At 42.1% G+C, this 22959-nt stretch overlaps 1 long non-coding RNA gene across 2 annotated transcripts in view; it reads left to right on the forward strand.

The window, feature by feature from the left end:
• Positions 1–22959, forward strand: part of LOC122548645 (uncharacterized) — a 159652-nt gene that overhangs the window by 19511 nt on the left and 117182 nt on the right. The window contains exon 1 of one of the 2 annotated variants that reach the window (XR_015751828.1): positions 21779–21837. The exons of the other annotated variant lie outside the window; for it this stretch is intronic. This is a non-coding gene — a long non-coding RNA (uncharacterized LOC122548645). Of the gene's footprint in view, positions 1–21778; positions 21838–22959 lie in introns of those variants that run through there. 2 annotated transcript variants of the gene reach the window in all.

The following is a 22959-nucleotide window of genomic DNA, read 5'->3' on the forward strand; positions in this document are numbered from 1 at the left end:
CGGATATCCCAACCCAATCTAATCCCACCTGTCAGCACCCGGCCCATATCCCTCCAAACCAAAGGGTCTGTTTCTGTACTGTACATCTCTATGACCCTATGATCAGTCATTGCTCATTTATAATATCCGAGGCTGTGAAATGACTGTGGCAGCATTAATAAAAGGCTTGTCAAGATGCTTCATATGCACAAATAATGACTAACCCAAAGACACAGATATTTACAACAGTATCTTAACCTTTGTTACACTGTTTTTCTTTGCAAGATAATGTTGAACTGACACTTCAGTTCCCAGTGAGGAAGGGAAATTGACATAGAATAAAGCAACGACTGGCACTCTGTACTGACAAAGGAGATGCAGCAGTCTTAAGTGGAAATAAATGAGTCCGAAACAAAGATTCAATTTAACCAGTATCATTTTCTGAAAACAATATTGTTGGTTTGGTATATCCAGATCCACCTTTATACTCTGTTTACCAATTTTTTAATTAAACTATATAAAGTTCACTGTAATTCCTCCACTTAATGAATAAATGCTAAAGCCTGAGGTGATTTTCCTCAATGTTAGACTTAGATTTTTTTTTGCTAAGAAAGGAGCAGATAAGCTTCACAAATCACCAGCACTTTCCATCCGGACACTAGGACCTGTTGAGTACTGACATGAGTAACTTGTAGCCCAGCATTGAGAATTGTAACAGCCTCCCACAGTGTGGCCGGGAGGGACCAAAGCAGTGACCTCGTCCACCCGATGGTCAGATTGCTCAGCACTGACGGTAACTTTGGGTGGTACTGAGGGGAATAAAGCAACGGAGTGGTGAGAGGGCCTCCTGAAAGAGCCCTCGGGGTGCTGTCTGCGATCTCTACTTTAGGGGACTGATGAACCTTCCCAAACGCTTCCAAGCATTGGATCACATGTATCCGGCCCTACAAAGGGTCTCCGTACCCACTCTTTACATTACCTCCCTCCCCACCTTACTCTTGTGACGGGGCACTTCTGTATCCTCCGTGAGACGGCAGACTGACGCTTGGCTGCCCTTCTCAGTGAGACAAAATGTACTTCTCCCCAGGGGCAGCCTTTCTCTGGCATTTTAGAGTTCAGCCCAGCGTTCTGTAAGCAAATAAGAAACAAAGAACAAACAGCAACACAAAACCCACACAGACAGGACTAAACACTGGCACCTTGGTGAATTGTTTTAATGCGATCATAATTAAAAGTGCAAAGTCATAGTTTTGGAATCAATTCACCATTCAAATGAAAGCTTTCAGCACATATACCATCACAATCACTCCAAAATTCAAACTGGATATCTTTTAATTTGTGTATAACAATTTACCAAAATGACCAATCTCTCAGAGAGAGACTCCTTGCTCTGCTATAAACAATTTCCACCAGCCACATCAATACAGCGGGGTGAGAAATTTACCAATCCTGCCCTCTTTCCTGATTATATATTAATTTCCACTGGCCATATCTGAAAGAGGCAGCTTCCTAAACTGAATCCGTGACTGGGTTCCCAGTCCTGACCTTTGTCCTACAGGAACAATACAGAGTAGCCAATGTCACCCCACAGTAATTCAGAACAATCTGACAAAACTCTCCTACTTTACAAGCTGAGTTCGGGTGGTTCATTCGGCCTCTTCAAGGTACCAGTTCCACTGGGCGAGGGACAGATTGTCTGGCTGAACACAAGGAACAGTCTGGGATAAAATACCATGGGGTGCCATTACCACTCTGTTCTGTTCAATTCAGACTTTCGTGTCACTGACTCAACCCAGTGAGACATTCCCTATGTTGAGATCCAAATCACGGCACCAAATGTTGATGTATATTTTGTTCCACAAATCCGGACGACACAAGTTTCAGTGCAACGGTAGATGCTTTATTATCGGACAGTGGGTGAGAGATTCTCAACATCCCCAAAAGTAGTCGTGCCTCCACTCGTGGTGACACTTCTCCATGAATCTCTGCTCTACGCACAAAGGCAGTACTTTTTATAGGAATAATACAAAAAGTCTATAAGTCATTACATTGTTTAAGATGGGCAATTATAATTTTGCAAGCCCTGGTGATTGTCGATGTCCTGTGATAACTAGTGGATGGATTACAGGGACTGGTTATCGTTTATTCATAATCATATGTTGATGGGAAGAGATTTAAACAGAAGGACTCAATGTGGGATTCACATACCTATGTTAATAGGAAGGGGAAGCATGATAATGGGAGCAGGATGCAGTTAATATGGTTATGGCCAAAGCTATCAGTCTTGTACAGGGAGGACAAATACCTTTGTCTGAGGCTGCAGGTGGAATCCAAATGTATGGCTCCAGAGAAATCAGTTTTCTGAGAGTCAGCCAGCCCCTCCTGCTGAGATGTCCTGTCTCATTCTGTAAGAGGACAGGTATGTAATTGATACTGCAGTGAGTCTATTTAGCAGTGGAATGTTTAATCCTTGAGGTCCAGTATGCCATGAAAAACAAGTGAAAAATAGAACTGGTCACTTTGCGGCTTTCTAACTTCCTCATCACTGTCTTTTAACCAAAGCTCCAAATGTGGGGCATTGGTTAGTGAGTGATTAGGTTTGGTCAGATAATAGAAAATTAGGCAATAGGTATAAATGGGTCACTTCAGGTTGGCAGGATGAAACAAGTGGAGTATCATAGGGATCAACGATTTTTTTTTAATTCACTCACGGGATGTGGGTGTGTCTGGCTGATCAGCATTTCTTGGTCATCCCTATTTGGTCTGGAGAAGGTGGTGGTGAGTTGCCTTCTTGAACTGCTGCAGTCCATGTGCTGTGGGAAGCCCTGATGAAGGGAACTCCTGGACTCTGACACAGTGACAGTGAAGGAATGACGTTACATTTCCAAGTCAGGATGATGAATGGCTTGGAGGGGAACTTGTAGATGACAATGTTCCTAGGTATTTACTGCCCTTCTAGATAGAAATGGCTGTGGGTTTAGAAGATGGTGTCTAAGGATCCTTGGTGAATTTCTGCAGAGCATCATGTAGATAGTGCACACTGCTGCTACTGAGCATCAGTGATGGAGAGAGTGGATGTTTCTGGATGTGATGTCAATCAATTGGGCTGCTTTGTCCTGGATAGTATCAAACTTCTTGAGTGTTGTTGGAGATGCACCCATCCAGGCAAGTAGGGAGTATTCTATCATACTCCTGACTTCTACCATGTAGACAGGCTTTTGGGAATCAGGAGATGAGTTCATAACTGCAGTATTCCTAGCTTCTGACCTGTGCTTGTAGCCACTGTGGGAGTCCAGTTGAGTTTCTGGTCAATGATAGTGATGGTTAACACCATTGAATGTCGAGATGCTGTAGTTAGATTGTCTCTTATTGGAGATGGTAATTGTCTGGCATTTGTGTGGCATGAATGTACTTGCTACATTGTCCGTCCAATAGGATAGTGAAGAAGGCATTTGGTATGTTTTCTTTTATTGGTCAGAGTATTGAGTACAGGAGTTGGGAGGTCATGTTGCGGCTGTACAGGACATTGGCTAGGCCACTGTTGGAATATTGCGTGCAATTCCGGTCTCCTTCCTATCGGAAAGATGTTGTGAAACTTGAATGGGTTCAGAAAAGATTTACAAGGATGTTGCCAGGATTGGAGGATTTGAGCTAAAGGGAGAGACTGAACAGGCTGGGGCTGTTTTCCCTGGAGCGTCAGAGGCTGAGGGGTGACCTTACAAAGGTTTACAAAATTATGAGGGGCATGGATAGGATAAATAGACAAGTCTTTTCCCTGGGATTGGGGAGTCCAGAACTAGAGGGCATAGGTTTAGGGTGAGAGGGGAAAGATATAAGAGACCTAAGGGGCAACTTTTTCACGCAGAGGGTGGTATGTGTATGGAATGAGCTGCCAGAGGATGTGGTGAAGGCTGGTACAATGGCAACATTTATGAGGCATTTGGATGGGTATATGAATAGGAAGGGTTTGGAGGGATATGGGCCGGGTGCTGGCAGGTGGGACTAGATTGGGTTGGGATATCTGGTCGGCGTGGACAGGTTGGACCGATGACCATGCTGTACATCTCTATGACTCTATGACTATTTGATCAAGTCTCATTTATTTACAATTTATATCAATGAGTTATGAATTGACTAAATATATAGTTGCTAAATTTTCTGATGATGCAAAGTTAAGCTGTGAAGAGGACTCAAGGAGTCAGCTAAGGTACATAGACAGCTTAAATGAATAGACAAGCATTTAGCAGGTATGCATATTTTGGGAAAAAATGAACTTGTTCACTTCAGGAAGAATAGAAAATCAGCATATTCAAATACACAGAGATTACAAAACTCTGAGGTACAGAGGCATCTGAGTTTCCTGGTACACAAATCATAAAAAGTTAAAATGTAGGTAAAACCATTGATTAGGAAGGCAAATGGAATGTTTTTATTTATTGCAAGGAGAATGCAATGTAAAAAGTAAGAACATTCGACTAGAATTGTACGATATGTTGGTGAGGACATGTCATTGGGCTGTGTACAATATTGATCTCTTTATTTAAGGAATGGCAAAAGTGTATTAGAAGCAGTTCAGGATAAGTTCACTCAACTGATCCTGGGGATGAGGAAGGCGTTATGAAGAAAGGTTGAACAGGTTGAACCTGTATTCATTAGGATTCAAAAGAAGAAGTGATCTTAGTGAAACACAAGATCCTGAGGGGATTGATAATGAGCACGCAGAAAGGATGTTTCCCCATTGTGGGAGGAACCAGAACAAGTTTATAAATAAGTGTCTCCCATCTGACTCCTAAGATGAAGAAAAAGAGGAACTTTTTATTCTTTTAAAGTGATGTCGGCCCTCTGAACCTTCTTCCAATGGAGACTGAGTCATTGCCTGACAATGGAGTTAAAGGTTTAGATCGCAGTCAGATCAGCCATGACTGTACTAAATGGCAGAAGAGCCTCGAGGGGCTGAACGGTCTAATCCTGTTCCTAATTTGTATATTTGATGCTGCAATATGCCTGCATTGTGTCTGAGTGAGCTTCAACCCACCACAGCATATTTGACTTAAAGTTTTGACTCTCCCTTAGTTTTTGTATCTTTGGCACAGCATGGATTGCAAGCCAAAAAATAGGGCATGCCAACAAGTGCTCAGAGTCACAGGACAGTCTTTCTTAGAATTAGAATTAGGCTTATTGTCACATGTGCTCAAGTACATGAGTACAGCGAAAAGTTTACATTGTATCTAAGGTGGCACTAGAAATGGTGACAAAGATACCTAGGTACAAAATCTTAGGTATACGTTAGAAAAATGGAAAAGAAAAGTTAAATGATCAGCATTATAGCCCTTATAAAGCTAGGTCCAAAGATATCTATGTACAAGATCTTAGGTATAAATTAGAAAAATAAAGAAATATAGGTAAAAGTTCAGCATTACAATTCTTCTAAAGAAGGGAGTCTGCGCTAGGCTTCCTCGAAGCAGGGAGTCCCTCTAGTCTGCACAGGCTCATCTTTACATCTCTCATGCCGTAGGTAAGTAGAGAGAAGTGAAAAGAAAAGAAATGAAAAAGATTTAAAAGAAGAAAAGAAATGGATGGACCAGATGAGCTCTCACTTTGGAATCTACTCTGCCATCTTGAAGAGAAATGGACCAAAAGAAATTAAGGAAAGGCCCAGGGAAGAGTCCCCTAACACATTGGCTGGAGGATAGGGCCTTTTTAATATCAATGAGATTGACATATTCCATACCAACTGCCTGTCTGTCCACCAGTATAAGTGAATCATCCTCAGTTGTTGTGGGTTGTATACTTGTTTTGGTCTAATTAACTAATGTATCATATCTAAACTGCTGCTTCTTAACAAACTTAATAAACTATCTGAAAATTCCTTACAAATGGTCTATTGACTATATTAGATAATTGCGGTCATGAAACCATAAAATCTAATAGTTGTCGTGATGTGGGTTACTGAAGTTGAGGTTTAGTTGGCTTTATTTTGAGAAATAGCAGTCTTAGGTTGTAATTAAATATATTTATGCTAGGTTTTTTTGGCTTTTGGAAATAGACTCTATGAATCTCCTTTTGAGTATGCTCAGCATGTTGTAAGACGAATTCTTCCTCTCAACAGGTCAAAGGTGATTGTAAAGGATCATAGTTAACAGCATTCTTAAATGGTGCACCTGGAATATCAGAGGGATTCATTCACCAGTTAAAAGAAAAAAGGTGTTGTCGAGCCTTAGAAAGGAGAGGGTGGATGTTGCCCTGTTACAGGAGACTTATCTGGACAGGAACACTTGAAGTTACAACAGGTTGAGTTTGATCGGGTGTTCTTCTCATCTTTTAGTACTAGAAGCAGAGGAGTGGCAATCCCCATCAGGAAGGGTCTCCCATTTAATTTAAGAGATTGTGTTAGCGATGAGTATGGTTGGTTTTTTATTCTTAAGTCCCTTATACATGGCGAGGAATATGGTATTTTGAATGTCTACTGTCCTGCAGCCCACTCTCTTAAATTTCTGACTGGTGCACTATCTAAGCTGATGGCCTTGGTGTCGTGGCATATTAACTTGGGGGGGGGCACATGATGGGGAGGACTTTAATTGCCTTATGGATCCTGTGCTGGATAGAATGCCCAGAGGAGAAGGGCATCGCTTGTCACTGGCCACTAGGGTGTTTCCTTTCTTCCTGGTGGCGGAAACTGAATAAAGATTTGTACACCTGGTGTATTTCACTGTGTCTCACACCTGCACACACACAACATGGGCGCTGGGAAAAATATAAACAAAAAAAAACCCAGGAGATTTAGAGTCTCCTCAGTTTAGCGCACTATTAAAAAAAATAGAATGCCGAAAGGCCCCCCCCCAGAGCTTTCTTCACAATCCAAGCAGTTGGGTGATCTATATGTGGAGCTGGGGTTGGTAGACATTTGGAGATGTTTACACCCTATGGGCAGAGATTTTACGTTCTTTTCCAATCCTCGTAAATACCACGCAGGGATTGATTACTTCCTAACTCATATGGCTTTTTTAGATTTGGTGGTACCCCGTTCAATTGGGAATATTGCCATCTCTGATCATGCAGCGGTGTATTTAATGGTTAAGATTAAGGGTGATGCAATGGGATCATGGAACTGGCGAATGGATTCCTTCATCCTCAAGGACAAGTTTGTAGAATACTTCTCTAGGGAGTTTGAAGCTTTTTTTGACCACTTACTCAGGTACAGCTAGTAATCCGTCCATTCTTTGAGAGACTGCTAAAAAGATCACTGAGGCATTTCAGAGGTTTTACTCTGAATATTGCTCTGAATGCTTTGAGAACAGATGGGATAAGATGGAGTCTTTTTTTAGGAATTTGGATTTTCATGGCGTGTCTGCTGAGCAGGCGTCTCTCCATAGTGCTCTGTTAACAGCCCAAGAGACACAGGAGGCAACTTCAAAGTGGAAAGGCGACCAGTCCTGATGGCTTGCCCAGTGAGTTTTATAAAGAATTTTTAAAAATAACTGTCAGGACCGATGCTAGACATGTATATATTCATATAGACATGATTGACGTGAGAGAGCCAAAATCTCTCTTATCCTTAAGAAAGGGAAGGCCCCAGGAGACTGCTTCTTACAGACGCACCTCGCTTTTAAACTCTGATATTAACATTTTATTGAAGACTGTAGCATTGAGGCTGGAAAGGGTGTTGCCCTCTATTGTTAAGGAGGATCAGACAGGCTTTATAAAGGGTCGCAGATCATCTAATAATGTTAGGAGACTGCTTAACATGATTGAAGTGTGCCAGCAATGGTCAGTTCAAGAGTTGGTGGTTTCCTTGGACGTGGAGAAGGCATTTGACCGGGTGGAATGGCCATACCATTTTTATACCCTGGAGCGAGTTGGCCTGGGTGAAGTGTTTACTAGATGAGTAACGGTCATTTACAGTGATCCTCTGGCCGCGGTTCTCACCAATGGTATACCATCTGATAATTTTAACATTGGTAGGGGCAGTCGGCAAGGCTATCCCCTCTCACCTTTGCCTTTCATGTTGGTGATTGAGGCCATTCATGAGGACCCTAATATAGCTGCCCCAAAGGTAGAGTCGAAGGTGCATAAGATCACATTATATGCGGATGATGTTTTCATTTTTCTTTCGAACCTGGCAGTGCATTAATACAATGTATTAATTAGATTAGATTACTAGATTACTTACAGTGTGAAAACAGGCCCTTCGGCCCAACAAGTCCACACTGACCCTCCGAAGAGTAACTCACCCAGACCCATTCCACTACATTTACTCCTTCACCTAACACTATGGGCAATTTAGCATGGCCAATTCACCTAACCTGCACATTTTTGGACTGTGGGAGGAAACCGGAGCACCCAGGAGAAACCCACGTCATTGGCTTTTTCTCAGGTTACAAGATCAATTCTTCAAAATTGGAGGCTATGCCTATGAGGGGGTCTTAGGGGAATAGCGGAAGTTAAAGGTGGAGGCAGTCTTTATTTGGGTATCTCTGTTACCCCTAGTTTTGATCAGTTATTCAAGGCTAATTTTGTTCATTTGTTTCACAAGATTAAACAAGACCTTCAAACATGGGGCTCCATTCCAATATCATGGCTAGGTTGAGTTGCTTTTTTTAAAATGAATGTTCTTCCTCGCTTATTATACCCTCTGGCGGTTGCTTCCCTTGCTTTTTCCTAGACAAATGTTTTGGAAATTAAGTCGTTGGTTTAGTTCTTTTATTTGGTGCCATAAGCGGCCTCTTATCAAGTTTACAAAATTGCAAATGCCCCAGGGGCTGGGAGGAGTTGATCTCCCGAATGTCAGAAGATAACAGTTGAGCTCCCTTTTATCTTTTGTGAGTGATTGGGTCTGTGAGGACTCGGTGTCAATATGGTTGGACATTGACACCTCCCAGGCAAAGTATCCTCTTATTAACCTGGTGTTTCTGGATAAAATGAGGACAGTTATGAAACATTACCACAATCCAATAGTCATTAACACTGTCAAAGCATGGAGGGCAATGAGACAGACGAGGGTAATATGTCGAAAACATCTTTCCAAACTCCCATAGTTGGTATGCCAGGTTTCCACTAGGGACAATGGATCCCGGGTTTAAGTCCGCGGTGAATAGGGGACTCTCTTGTTTGGGTGACCTGTTTGAAGATAAAATGTTAATATCATTTGATCAAATACTTGTAAGTATGGATTAGCGAGCAGGGACTTCTTCATTTTTTTTCACATCAGAGATTTTATCCGAAAAGAGACTACACTTCTGACTGAGTGTTATAGATCTGATATGGAAAAGAGGCTGCTTCAGGCTAAGAGCACTCTTGCAGTCATTACTCTCTATCATTTGTTGTGGGGAGGTTCCTCCAGTGACATCAAGCGATTACGGGAGGTCTTGGAGAGAGAGTTAGGGGTGGAGATCACTCCAGAAACTTGGGAGGACATTTGTGAGGGTGCGAGGAAGATTTCAATATGTAATAGGACCCATGCTATACAGTTAAAGATTCTTCATAGGGCTCAACTGGCCCCAGATCATCTTGCAAAATTAAAACAGGGTGTGTTTTCAATGGGCCCCAAATGTAAATTAAATACAGGTACCCTCACTCATCATTTGTGGTCCTACCACAGGCTCCATACATACTGGAGTGCTGTGGCAGGAGTAATAGAGAGGGTCTTGGGAACCGAAATCAAGGTGGACCCAGTTTCTCTTCTCACATTTTTATCTCCCTTAGATGCACATGGGAGAAATCTTTTAAGCTTCCTCACTTTATGTTGAGGAAGAACATTCTGATATGTTGGGTGTCTGAGAATCCCCCTGGGTCTGTCGGGGTGGCATAAGTTAAGTATGGGACACATTTCTTTGAACTTTCTTACAAATATGGTGCACTAGAAAATGAACAATTTTTATAAGACACAGCAGCCTTTTTGAATTATTTGGAAGCAGATCTGCCCGCCATTTTAATTAGGGCTTTTGTCTAGTCATGGTAGTTTGGTTTAGTAAGCCTAATGTCCTGAGAGGAAGAATTTCGAGGAAACATGAGTTTAATAATTTATGCTCTTGAAGGTCTTGAAGCTGAGGTCTTGTTACGCTGAGTGGCGTTATTTATTTACTTATTTATTTATTGATGCGTAATGAGTGTAGTGTGAGTTCTTTTATAGTAGTTGGTTTATTGTTTATTGCTGTTGCTATTTTTGTTGTTATAATGTTAATTTTCATATTTTTGTAATTTTATAATTTTGTAGGAAAACTTCTACAATAAAAATATTTTAAAAAAAACAGAATTTGAAAAGCTGGAGCAGCCGGAACAAAAGATGCACAGGATAGGGTGGTAGTGAAATGCGATTATAAGTCTATATTTCATTATCTCTCTCAGGACTTTCAAAAAGGACAGATTAAATTAAATGTAACCTGGAATAAGCTGGCACATGGTGCCCATGTGTGTGCCTTGCTGCTAAATAAAAATATACAATAATTCATAGAACAAGTTATAAAGGTAGAAAGGGAAAGGGACAACTTACACATTCAAATTAGATGGGAGATAGAGATGTGTAATGAGGCATGTTTTGAAAAATAGCATAGCAAATACTGGAACATGACAGTGATGAACAGCAGAGAATGCCTGACTGAGAGTAGAACTAGAAAATACAAGGGATGCGCTGAGAGTGTTAATTCTACAATGATACACAACTGAGGCCCAGGGTCATTGCAGGATCTCAGCCAGCAGCTGAGTGATGGCAGGAAGATCTCTTCAAAGGCTGGCATCCCATCACCAATCGCCCCTTGTTTAAAATGCACAGCCTTTGACAATAGTACTGCATTAGGCATTCAGGTGGCCCAATATCTCTGATTTTTCACTATTTTATGTCAGCCAGGGCTCCCTGATTGGACCAGGTTAACAGTCCCCAACAGAGAATACATATATTATCAGGTCCAACTGTCTGACCTCCATTACAATTAGTACGGAGGGTATCTATGGGAGGGGTATCAGCAGCACAAGTGTGGGAAGAAGCTCTCACTATAGCCCTGTTCCTAATGTCACATCCCTCAATCAGGGATTGAGTGCCGAGGAACTCCACACCACCCTCCTACCTAATAAAATGTCATCAATGACTAAACTCACCACAGCAGAGGGTGTAAGGTTCCATCACAGACAGTACCAGTTCCAGTCCCGCAAATCACCCTGCAATGTCAATCCCAAGGGGGGTAATAATCTTTTCTTTTGCCCTCCCTTCAATTAATCCTAAATCACTTAGAATTGCACTTTAAATCTTTGTCTTTCCACTTGCCACAAGAGTTCTGAAGTCCTTGTCTCCAGTACACCCTTCAAATCCAAGCATCACAGACTTAAATACTCAGCTGATTTCACCATCCATTACCAAATCTGGCTGAATCAAGCAAGGTGCTATCTGGTCTCACTTTCCTTCATTGGATTATTGTGCTGTTGTAGCAGCATTATAGAAAACAGATAACCCCCAGATATTTTGGCCTAAATCCTTATTTTCTCCTCCCTCAACTTTCAAATCCAATAAGTGAAAAGAACTCAGGAAATGTGTTGCTCAGATCAAGATTATTTGCCCAGTTGGCTTTGCTGCTTCTCCACCATAGTTCTAAGTTTTAAACATTTTACTTCCACACACTTTCTGAAAATTCATCTCATATATGAGAATAACAAACTACTCCCTTTATTCTCTTCCTGTTGAATTGCTGACTACTGAGATTCTTTCCTGATCCCCATGCTAGCCACCTTCACCTACCTTGGTAACATTGCCTTTCTCCCTGTTTTCAGAGATCTCTGTGGTGACCATGCTGTGGACTGCTGCAACAATATCTATGGACTGTGCTTCTCCCATTGACACAAGCTTGCAGAGTTGTCCATTTTCAGATTCTGACTTGATTCTCTTGGAAGTTGGTATCTCTATTATGCCCTTAGAGACTGTGCTGACTGCCTGAACTGCTACTGCACTGCATCACTTGCATCTATGGGATATTATTACTCCAGAGTAAGTTTTCCTCACTCTCAGTGATACAGTAGCTTTTATATTTATATTACAGTACAAATAATACCAAATATATCTCTCCTGCAGACTATTTTTCTCAAGACTCAATTACATGCTTTCCTCTCTGTGCTCTGCTAATGTAAGAATAATGTCATCATTTAGATCATCATCATTAACATGTTAATTTCCTATTATGCTACCCTCTGACTTCCTCAGTCCATCAGCTGCTAAATGTTTCTACCTCACAACTTTCAATGTTGCTGTTCCTGATCTCTCCCTGCTGGACTCTGATTGTTTACCCTTCATATAGTCCAGCTGCTGTAAAGCTCTGCTGCTTGATGTCACATTCCTGATGAAGAGCTTATGTTGAAACATCGATTCTCCTGCTCCTCGGATGCTGCCTGACTGGCTGCGCTTTTCCAGCACCACACTTTTTGACTCTGATCTCCAGCATCTGCAGTCCTCGCTTTCTCCCTGCTTGATCTCACACCAAGTGCCAGCTGATAATCATATTCTAATTTACAGTCCCAGAAAATTCATTTTAGAAATTTTCATCCATGAGTTAAAAACTCCTTACTGATCAGTATAGCAAGCTCCACTCATACAATCACACCCCACACCCGTACTGATTACATCTGTATAGAGTTTTGCCTAAGACTTTACTTTTTTTTGTTAAGTTGCTGTGCCAGTGGAAGCTGTTATCATCAATACTGACTGGATTGTGCTCAAGCCATATTATGTAATATCATCTCCTGGATCTCATTCATACTGTGTGGGCTCAGCATTGTGTGGAGTATAACTCCAGTTTGTGACTGTGGTGATGGTCTTGGAATTTTTTTAAAATTAGAATAGTTAGAACTTTTCTTCCACATTGGTTATGAGTCCAAGGAATACTGTGAATTATTGCTCACCTTCTGCAGCTGGACCAGCTTCAAAGTATATTACATTTCCCTCATTCCTATTCCGAAACACTATGGCAAAACTACTGAGATTTATAAAATACATTGCGATCTAATTGATCCCTTAACTTCAAATGTTTTCCCAGTTTAGCTGGAAGATGGAATGAAAGAAGTTGTCACTTCAGGTTGAAAAGGGTCTTGTCTTACCTGGTGTTAGACTGTATTTGGTTTCTGTGGAACCTGACAGTTCTGCATATATTTGTATGTTTTACCTTTGTGAAATTTGCAATCCCAAGAAACAACTTAAACAGTCAAATGTGTGATTAGTCATGTACTCTATTTTTTAAAAAAACTGGATTCGTTGGTTCAAAATTATAATAATGTCTGCATCATGCAGCTAATTATAAACAGAATCTTTGTGAAGGAAATTTGCTTTTGCACATTTGCTGTAAAGCACCTTTATAAATTCTGCCAACTCTTCATCTTTAAACGATAACCAGAATTGAACAGAAATTAGCAAATTTAAAGAGGTACAAATTCATCAGATGTGAAATGGTCAAGAATGGAAATGATTTAATGGACTTTCATTCCCAAACATCACGGTTAGAATAATTTTCTCACAGACTAAACACTACACCGTAACAACTTTTAATCATGGTATCTACTGCCACCAAGTGTTGCTTTTCAGAACTGTACTGTATTGAATTGAGGGGTATGCAACTGGTGTGATCTTCAGTAACAATAGAAAAGCTGATTTCCTGGCTTATGAGATGTTGAGGACTGAGACTTGTTAAAAACTGATATTGATAGAACTAACAATATGAAACTGTCCACCTAGTCAATAGGTACAAACATTTATAAATATCTTTCATGGAATATTGGCTTTTGTCTCAAGGAGACTTGAATAAAAAATGGTTATTCACATTAAACTCATCAAATGGAGTACTACATTCAGGCTATGCGCGTTTAATTTGTATTTCCTTCATTTTAAAGGTTGAATGTGGATTTGAAGGATGTGCAAGGGATTAAAAAGGGTAAGTAGGGGAATAAAATCATGGAATGCTTCCAGCAGCTGCAGACTGCCTGGGTATCCAACCTCATTAGCACAGTCATGAAGCTTAATGAAAAGGGGGAGGAAATGGTATGTGGGGAGAGACAGAGAGTGGTCCATATGTGGAATGGACTTCTGGAGGAACATTTAAAAGACCTTTGGATAAGTACATGAATAAGAAAAGTTTGGAAGGAAGTGGACCAAGCACAGGCAGGCAGGGCGAGTTCAGAATGGGATTATGCTTGGCATGGACTGGTTGGTCTGAAGGATCTGTTTCTATGCTGTATGCCTCTATGACTCTCAGAGAGCTCAATGTGGGGATTACCTTCCTGATTAGGCACCCATAGCCCACTGAGGCCACTCCAACAGCACGAGCTTACTCCATTGGAAATCCTGCCCTAAAGGCCACCAAATCATCCTCACTTCACTGGAACCTACCTGACAGGCTCTACTGAGCAATCCCTACTCACTTGTCTTCTGCTGATGTTCCAGGACGCCATCCAGTCCCAACATGATCCACTGAGCTCAGTGCTGTTCCTGGGACTGAGTCTATAAAATGTGGAACTGGAAGAAGCACAGGTAAATCAAGCAGCATCAAAGGAGCAGGAGAGTTGATATTTTGAGCAGGACCCTTTGTCAGGACTGAGAAGGGGAAGTGATTGAGATTGGTCAGTAGGAAGGGTGGTGCAGATAGGTGGGAAGGAAGATGGACAGGGAGAAAGTGAGGACTGCAAATGCTAAAAATCAGAGCTTAAAAATGTGTTGCTGGAAAAGCGCAGCAGGTCAGGCAGCATCCAAGGAGAAGGAGAATCGACGTTTCGGGCATATGCCCGAAACGTCGATTCTCCTTCTCCTTGGATGCTGCCTGACCTGCTGCGCTTTTCCAGCAACACATTTTTAGGGAAGATGGACAGGTTAGGTCAGGTCAAGGGGACAGGGTGGACAGGGAGGGTTGGGCCTGGGAGGAGGTGGGAAGGTGGGGAGATTAGAAAGCTGGTGAATACTATGTTGACCATAAGGCTGTAAGCTCTCAAGGTGGAAGATGAAGTGTTCTTCCTCCAGTCTGCGTGTGGTCTTATTTTGACAGTGGAGGTGGCCCAGAACAGATATGTCGTTGGGGGTGTGGGAGGAAGGAGTTAAAATGGTTGGCAACTGGGAGGTGGAGTTGATTGGAGCATGCGGACCATAGATGTTCCCTGAACTGGATCCAGAGTTTTCACTTGGTCTCTCCAATGTAGAGGAGACCACGTCAGGAGCAATGGATGCAGTAAATCAGGTTAGAGGAAAGGTAGGTGAATCCCTGCTGGACTTGGAATGATTCTTTGGGGCCTTGGACGGAGCTAAGAGGGGAGATGTAGTGATAGATGTTGCACCTCCTACAGCCACAGTGAAAGCTGCCAGATGTGGTAGAGGGGTTGGTGAGGAATGTGGATCTGATGAGGGAGTCACGGAGGGAAAAGTTCCTACAAAAAGCAGACTGGGCTGGGGAGGGAAATATCTCCTTGGTGGTAGGGTCAGACTGCAGGTGGAAAAAATGACAGCGGATAATGTGTTGGATTTGAAAGTTGGTGAGCTGGTATGTGAGGACCAGGGGGACACAATCCTTATTGGGGCTGGGGACAGGAGGTTTGAGGGCAGAGGTGCGGGAGGTGGAGGAGATGCGGTTGAGAGTATTGTTGATCATGGGGGAGAGGAAATGACAGTCCTTGAAGTAGGAGGACTCCTGAATGTCCTAGAGTGGAATCGTTCATCCTGGGAGTAGATATGGCAGAGGCGGAGGAATTAGGAATATGGAATTGCATTTTTGCAGGAGGAGGGGTGGAAGGAGATGTGGTTGAGGTAGCCATGGGAGTCGGTGGGTTTGAAATAGATTTTGGTGCGATGTCAGTTGCCGGAGATGTAGACAGAGAGGTCCAGGAAGGGGAGGGAGGTGTCAGAGATGGTCCAAGTGAAGGTCAGGGTGGAAAGTGGGGGTGAAGTTGATGAACTGTTTCAGCTCCTCCTAGGAGCACAAGGTACCGCCGATACAGCCATCAATGTAGTGGAGGAAAAGATGAGGGTTCGTGCCAGAGTAGCTACAGCAGGGACACCCAAAGCTCGGGTCCATGTGGTACCGATAGCCACTCCTCTGGTTGTACGAAGTGGGAGGATTCAAAGGAAATGTTTTTAAGAGTCAAGACCAATTCCTCCAAGTGAATGAGAGTGTCAGTGGACGAGAACTGGTTTGGGTCCACTGGAGAGGAAGAAGTGGAGGGATTTTAGGCCTTCCTTGTTGGGGATCCAAGTGTAGAGAGACTCGAAGTCCATGGTGAAGATGAGGTGTTGGGAGCCAGGGAATTGAAAGACATGGAGAAGGTGGTGGATAGTGTCCTGAAATGTAGGTGGGGAGTTCCTGGACCAAAGGGGATAGGATGGAGTCGAGATGACAGGAGATGAGTTCAGTGGGACAGGAGCAGGCAGAGGCAATCGATCAACTGGGTAGTCAGGTTTGTTCCAGGAACTGAAGATCTGCATTTCAGACATTGAATTTAGCTGTAGAAGCAATTGAAAAGGTATGTTTACCAGTGTCAGAATACAAGTTATTAATGCTCTCAGAGTTGGGTCAGGGTAGGTCTGATGACACAGAATCACAGAAATTTCTTTCTATGACCCTCTAAAACATTTGGTGTCCTCTGGCAACACTGAAACAGGAACAATGTATTTTGTCCAATTTACGACATCTTGCACTTCCTGTCTTAAGTTGCCTGTTCATTCCAACTGTAATACAAATACAGTAACAAAGCCTCTGCTCTATTCTCAGAAACTGGTTCACACAGTATCTCTTTAAAGTGCTCCCAGGGTACTTAAGGAAGTGGATCTAGAAATAATGGATGCACTGGGTAGTCATCTTTCAAGATTCAATAGACTCTAGAACAGTTCCTGTTGTTTTGAGAGTCGCTGATGTAACTATTATTTTAAAAAAAAGAAGGTAGAGAGAAAACAGAATTATGAACAATTAGCCTGACGTTGGCAGAAGGAAAAATGCTAAAGTGTATTATGAAAGATTTGATAGCAGAGCACTTAGAAAATAGTGACACGATTAGACAAAGACAGTATGGACTTGCAAAAGGGAATTCATGCTTGACAAATCTATTGAAAGTCTTTGAGAATGTAACTAGTAGACTTGTTAAGGGGGAGCCAATTGATCTGATTTGCTTGGGCTTCCAATCAAGGTTTTTAATAAGGTCCAACATTAATGTTACAATCTAATCATTTAAGTGCATGGGATTGGGGATAGCATACTGACATGGATAAAGAGCTGCTTGGCAGACAGAAAACAAAAGGGTGGGAAGACACAGATCTTTTCCCCTCAATGGCAGCAGTGACCAGTAGGGTATCTCAGAAATCAGTGCTTAGATCCCAGCTAGTTACAATATAAATGATTTAGATGAGAGAACAAAAGGAAATACCTCCAAGTTTAGAGATGACACAAAGTGAGCTGTAAGGAAGATGCAGAGATGCTTCAATGTGTTTTATACAAGTTGAGTGAGTGGGCAAATGCATGGCAGATGAATTATATGGGTACTTTGGTAGTAAAAACAGCAAGGCAGATTATTATCTGAATGGAGGTAATTTGGGAAAGAGGGAGATACAAAGAGATCTGGGTACCTTTGAACACCAGTTTCTGAGAGTAAGCATGCTGTGGCAGCCACAGTGTAGATGGAAAATGGTATGGTGGTCTTCACAGCGAGAGAATTTGAGTACAAGAGCAGGGATGTCTTGCTTTTATGTATAAGTGGTCTTGGTGAGACCACGTATAGAGTACTATGTTCAGTTTTGGTCTCCATATCTAAGGAATGATGTTCTGATTATGGAGGGAGTGCAGTGTAGGTTTACCAGACCTATTCCTGAGATGGCGGGGCTAACGTACATGGAGAAATTAAGTTGGGAAGCACCATAAACACTGGAGTTTAGAAGACTGGGGGAGAATCTCACAGAAACCTATAAAATTCTTAACAGGACTAGATAAAATAAACACAAGAAGGATAACTGGGAAGTCCAGAACCAGGGATCACTGTCTGAAGGTACTGGGTATGCTTGTGAAGAGAGGTGAGGAGAATTTCTCTCTTCAAAGAGAGTGATAAGCCTGTGGAATTCGCCATTGCAGAAGGTAGTTGAGGCTAACACATTTTCAAGAAGGGGTTAGCTTTAGCTCTTAGGGCTAAAGGAATCAAAAAGTATGAAGTGAAAACAAGAACAGGTTGCTGAGTTGGATGATGAGCCATGATCATATAGAATGGCAGAGCAGGCTCAAAGGGCCTGTTACTGCTCCTATCTTCTGTGTTTCTGTGTTTTCTATGTTTCTATGATGCCAAACAGAAAACTGTTACATTCAGTCAGAACCTTGTTCATTTACTCTTTACACAAATTCTTAGTGTGTATGATCTGCCAAACAGAAAACTGCTTCATTCAGAAAAAGCTTTATTTATTTTCTCTCATCCAAATGATCAGTGTAAACAAGAGAAACAGCATTGACTCATCTCCACAGCAACAATCATAAAACCAAAAGACCTTTTACAGAATACTTTCCCGTTCACTCCAGTATTAAAGTGACATCAGATAAAAGAAAATTTAGCTTGACCCAACACTTTGGTCATTGGTCCATTTGGATGTTTAAATGATATTTTACAATAATGATCAAAAGACTTCACAGATGAACTAGATGGTCATTATTGTTTCTTTAATTTGTATTTGCACTTTGTATTATTGTAGATGTTGGCAATAATTCTTTCATTTTGTATTTGTTTTTTTTTCCTTAAATTAACTAATGAAAGAACCAAAGGTCACTCAAGTGTAGTGCTTGAATAAAGATAATCATTTGCAAAAATAATGCATTCTTAACAAGCCAAGATTTTTGCATTCCTAATGGAAAAAATACGTTTCCCAAATGATTTAGTTCCTTTAATTCCATTCTCCTTGAAGGAATATTTAAGAATCTGTCACAATTCTATGCTTTAAATGTCTCTTCAAAAGAAATTTGGAATCCTAATAGGTCAGATTTTCGGAGTGACAATCATAGGCAGATTGTCTGCAACTTCCTTTAAGTTAAAGAGCTCTGCATTTCTTGGAGGAAATTTCCGTCATGAATCCTGCAAAAACGTGCAGAGTATATTCAATCCAACTGCAACCTCTTCGAGCACAACAGTCTGGGGAAGGCAAACCCTGGTCCCTTTTCCACCGCAGTAATTGCTATATTCTTTGATTTAACGCTACCAGCCACTTTCACAGCTCCTTTGAAAAGGTATGTATGCAAGGCAAACATGTGGTTAGAGTGTCATGTGGGTAGAGTGCAAAATGGCTGTGGTTCCACTTGTGCTGGTACCAGAATGTGAGTTGGAAAGGATATGAGGTGCAGGATGGAATGTATGAGCTAATTCAGAATAGGCAAAGGTTACTTGGTTCAGCAGGAAGGAGAGGCATAACATGTTTGGTATTGGGGAGGGGATGTTGTGACCTGGGAAGATAGGAGTTGTTGGGTCCTGGGGGTAGCAAGTCCCAGAGTGGATGGAGGCTTGTTGGATCCCAGTTGGAATGGGTGAGAAGAGTCCAAGAGCTGAGATAGGTGTCAGGGTACATGCTATGTTGCTATCAAGTGCCAGGGGATAAAATGGGTATGGGAGCTCTGAGAAAAGCCGGTGGGAGGAGCGGGAGGGTTTAATCAGATTTCGGGAAGAGCTGGGGGCACACAGAGGTGGTGTTGGATTCTGGGGGAGAGTGTGAGGTGTTGGCTTCCAGCAGGGAGGATTGGTTCCTGGTCTGGCAGTGGGAATGTTGGGCTCTAATTCTGCAACAGGCATATCAAGTCTTAAGGAGAGATGGGGACAGGGTGGTTGCTGGATCATCGGCATGGGGCAGGGGCTGTCAGGTCTCAGGTAAAAAGGGAGATATCAGTTCCTGGCTGGAAAGGGGCTTGTTGGTTCCCAATGGAGTCAGGGCTGACAGATAGTGAGGGAGAGTCAAATCTTGGGTTGAGATGGGGAGTGTTGGGACCCAGGGGAGGGTGAATGTGACATATCCTAAAACAGGAGAGGAAGGATGATCAAGTCCCAGGGAAGGATGGAGGGATGGAGCAGCGAGGGGTCTCTTCAGTTCCTGGTGGAGGAGGATGGGCAGGTAGGCATTGTGGAGGGAGGCAGGAGGCAGTATTAGTCCTTCTGGGCAAGAAAGGGCAATCATATCTCAAGGGAGTATAGGAGCCAGTCAGGCCATGGATTAGGAGTTTGCAGGACCTGGTTGGACAATAATCCATGGCTTAGGATGAGGATTGTATTGGTTCCTGGGAAAACATGGAGGAGTCAGGTGCTGTGGGGGGGCCGGGGGGGGGGGGGGGGGGGGAGGGGAATGGAGGTACTGGGGTGTCAGTGCTAGTGTCACATCCCAAGGGGGAAAGGTGGCATTGTGTCATGGAGATATTGTGTTATGGGAGTATTGTGTCAAGACCCAAGAGGAGAGGAGGGTGCTGTAGCCTTAAAGTAAATGGAAATGTGTTGGGTTCTGAATGGCGAGAGGGGAATCAGATCCTTTTTGTTTGGTGGGGGCAGAGGGAGGAGGTTGGATGTTGGCTCTCGGGGGTGTCAATCGTGGTATTGGATCATGGAAGCGGTTGGAGTAAGGGCTATTGAGTCCCAGTTGGTGAAGAGTAGGTTAGCCCCTGACAATAGGTGGGTGGCAGAGTTTCAGAAGTGGGGGAAGGTGCTGATTTGTTTCCCAGTGGAGATCCAGGGGTTTGGGAATGTTGGGCTCTAATTCTGCAACAGGCATATCAAGTCTTAAGGAGAGATGGGGACAGGGTGGTTGCTGGATCATCGGCATGGGGCTCTTTAATGGGGAGTGGGGGGGGGGGGAAGGAGAGCGGTCCAGGGTATGTAAGTGGTTATGGAGATGTTTAGTTGGGGAATTGTATGGTCACTTTAATGATTATTGGAGTTAGACCAGGTAATTAGTAATGTGACTTTTCCTGCGTAACTATCATCAGCAATTTAAATTGTCCAATTTGAATGGAAAGTTTCAGTGAGCTCCAGTAACAGGAGGTTTGCCCAACAGAATCTTAATTTCCTGAGCAATACCTTTGGAGACTGTTACGTCATGGATTCTGCAGAGTCCTGACAAACAACTCGCGTCTAAGCTGTAGAAATAACTATTAAGCCATTGGAAAATCTGGGACAATATATTTCCATAGACTTATACTTGTCATGCTTGCTGCAGATGAGCACAATATTTGTAGACTTGTTTGCTTTTTATCTGTGTTTGTCCAGACGACTGAATGTTAGTCTCTTCAAATATAACTTGTATGTTATTTATATTGGCTTTAGTACTGCCTATAGGAATGAACATGCACATGAATAATATGACACTCACAGAGAGCTCACAGGGAAATGAAAGTTAAATTATTGAGTCAAGGGAGGTAATATTTTATGTGTTACAAAAATTCTCAGTCTGATAATTGAAGAACCCCACAATAAAAGAACATTGTCTCTCAACTTTGTTGATCTCCCCTATTAAATGTTTTTTTATTAACATTCCCTGTTCAAACAAATTTTGTAAATGTTTTGTAATAAGTTTAGCTCTGGAACATTAAACATCCTTCAAAATGTTCTGTATTCAATACTTTTCCAATGCAAAATATCCAATATTGAATTTTTCTTTCACTTACTGCAGTCTTCAGTCAAAGTATGAGATGTGCCACAGGGAAAGAAAAAGAGGAAAATATGATGAGATTAATGTTGCCCCAAAGGAATTCTATTACTAGCTGAACACATACAAATGTATGAACACATCGTCATACATTTAGGATTGCGTATTATGGAGAAGTCTGCGGTCTAGTCAGTTGAACTTTCCGAGCTAAAGGAGAAGCTGTGGACAGGAGACAGGAATAAGGAACCCACAAGTGGAAAGGAAAGGTAAGATATGGTGTTGCTCATCTATTTATGTCACAAAGTTGTCTTTCGGTTGCTTAGGAGATTCTGTTCACATGTCAAGTTATGTTTATAAACAAAACATATTTTTGAAATAAAAAGCAAACTTCTTCCAGGAACATTTTGCAGCATATTACACTGGTCATTTAGTGACTTTTGGTAAATATATTATGGAAACTCTGAGTATAATCAGAGTATTGGTAAAGTCTCAGAGCAAGGTTTGTTCATGTGCAAAAAAAAGATTTGTAGATAATGGTTGCAGTAGACTGTTATTACTGTTTCATAGAGTCATACAGCACAGAAACAGACCCTTCGGTCCAACCAGACCATACCAACCATATTCCCAAACGAAACTAGTCCCAAACAAAAACAGAAGTTGTTGGAAAAGCTCAGCAGGTCTGGCAACATCTGAAGAACATCATCTCAGAACTGAGGAAAGGTCATGAGACCCGAAACGTTAACTCTGATTTCTCTGCAGAGATGCTGCCAGATCTGCTGAGCTTATCTAGCAACTTCAGTTTTTGTTTCTGATTTACAGCATCTGGAGTTCTTTCAGTTTTTAAACTAGTCCTACTTGTGTGTGCTTGGCCCATATCCCTCCAAATCTTTCTTATTCATGTACTTACCCAAATGACTTTTAAATGTTGTAACTGTACTGCATCCAACACTCCCTCTCTCAGTTCTTTCCACACACAAACCACCCTCTGTGTAAGATGGTTGCCCCTCAGGTCCTTTTTAAAATCTTTCTCCTCACCCTTAACAATATACCTGCCAGTCTTGAAGGTCCCCACTTTAGAGAAGAGACACCTGCCATTCACCTTATCTATACCTCTCGTGATTTAAAAACCTCTAAGATTACCTCTCAACCTCTTAGATTCAGTGAAAAAGTCCCAGCCTATCTGGTCTCTCCCTAGAACTTAAAACTTCCATTCCTAGCAACAACCTACTAAATCTTTTCTGAACTCTCTCCAGCTTGATATTATCCTTTCCATAACAGGGTGACCAGAACTGGACATGGTACTCCAGAGCACCATCTTTAAAGTCCACCAGGCTCTCCATTATCCATAGCTAGTGATGTCAACATCCTGTGAATGAAGGAAAAAATCC

This window comes from Chiloscyllium plagiosum, unplaced genomic scaffold, assembly GCF_037043375.1.
Source record: "Chiloscyllium plagiosum isolate Xiang-an unplaced genomic scaffold, Cpla_swu_hap1 HiC_scaffold_3, whole genome shotgun sequence".
Lineage (NCBI taxonomy): Eukaryota > Metazoa > Chordata > Chondrichthyes > Orectolobiformes > Hemiscylliidae > Chiloscyllium > Chiloscyllium plagiosum.